General features: G+C 31.7%; 1 protein-coding gene across 1 annotated transcript in view; it reads left to right on the forward strand.

Annotated features, from left to right (window-relative positions):
* LOC119840622 (zinc finger SWIM domain-containing protein 8-like) overlaps positions 1 to 1,658 on the forward strand; it is a 67,071-nt gene that overhangs the window by 62,012 nt on the left and 3,401 nt on the right. The gene's annotated exons all lie outside the window — the stretch shown is intronic.

A 1,658-nucleotide genomic window follows, 5' to 3' on the forward strand; every position in this document is an offset into this window, starting at 1 on the left:
TGTGCGTCCCCACCGGGAATTGAACCCAGGACCCTCGGTTCTACGCTCACGCGTTAACCACTGTACCAAGGAGCGGTCAAGCGAAAGTCAAAGCGAAACATGAAGTAACTGTTAAATAAGATAACATTATGAAGTCTCTGTTCTTCAATAACTTTCTCCAGCACATTCCGAATCTGTGAAAATATTTTGTTAATCGAAGAATAACACTGTTTAGATATATTGTTATCGTAATGTAAAGTTTCGAACAGTTTCGTTCTTCTCTTGTCGCAGTTTTGGTCCAAAATAGCGTCGTTATAACTTCTGAAGCAGTTTTCCGATATTTACATTTTTTGTTTAATAAACGAAACTCGTCAAATTCAATAAGACACTTCAGAATTTTCATTTTAAAATATTAAATTGGACTTGGTAAATTGTTGAAGTATTCAATAGAGATTTTTTAAAATAAGTTACTTTTAATGTTCTATACTGGTTATTAAATCTTTGAAAATTGAGAATAACCATGAACAAGTCATGCTGTGTTTGTTCTATGAAAATGTAGAACTTGTTTGAATCATATGTAACCCAGATTTTGAGGAGACCTTTAGAATTTATTTGGTCCTCATGAATATTAATGAAACAAATGTTCTACTAAGCGACCTCAGCTTTACTCACATACTCGTGCGTTTCAATGAATCCCTAATGAAACAAAATAAATTATCAATTTCCGAGTTATTTCCATATTAAAGTAAGTTATGGTTAAACTAGTTATTTTGAGGAGGGTCGGTCAACAGTGATTTTGTAACTAATTGCCCATATTTATGTTATCAAATAGTCTCAATAATATGTCCTAAAGATAGCATATTCCCAAAAGAGAAAGGTAGTAACAACAGTGAGTAAGTAGGGTGAAATGTTTTAATACTTATTAATGTAACATGGTATTAATTTAAGTTAACATTTTTCGACTGTTTCACATTGCATTCTTTTTTCTCGTTTCTCATTCTTTAGAAACAAAAATGTCAACTATATAGTAATTTATCGATAATCTTCATTTCAAAATATCTCAATCCTCTTCTTAAATGGCGCTTCGTCTATTTAAAGTTGATACAATTTCGGTCGTACGTCAATGTTAACGTTCCTATAACAAAGTTAGGAGGAAGCAATCACCTTGGTAACACGTAAGCAACGCACGATAATAGCATATGCCTTAGCACGGAGCTCCTACGTGGGTAGACCTCAGTTAATGTTTAGTCGTCTTGAGTTCATTATAAGCTAATCTGGTTAGTGGTAAGCACGTACCTATGCTGGAGATTATCATGTTAACATGTTCATGTGCGTATAGTTAAATACGTTACCTTAAATCCATTACGAGCTACTTCACACTTCAGATAATCTTCATAATGAATATCCATGATGCGCAAACATAAACGTAATTTGAGTTTGATATTTGCTTCAATATTGCGTCTATATCCTTAGTGCCACTTGATTAATTCTTGTTATTTTATTCAAAATGGAAGTCTTATTATGGATACACATATGAAATTCTAAATCATTTATACGAATATGCTAGCATTAGCTAAATTTTGTACTACAGGTTCTGTCATAATCAGAATGAATCCATGAATTCATTTCGTTTTCAAAAAAAAATATATATATATATATATATATATATATATATATAT

Source organism: Zerene cesonia, chromosome 6 (genome assembly GCF_012273895.1).
Source record: "Zerene cesonia ecotype Mississippi chromosome 6, Zerene_cesonia_1.1, whole genome shotgun sequence".
Taxonomy (NCBI): Eukaryota; Metazoa; Arthropoda; class Insecta; order Lepidoptera; family Pieridae; genus Zerene; species Zerene cesonia.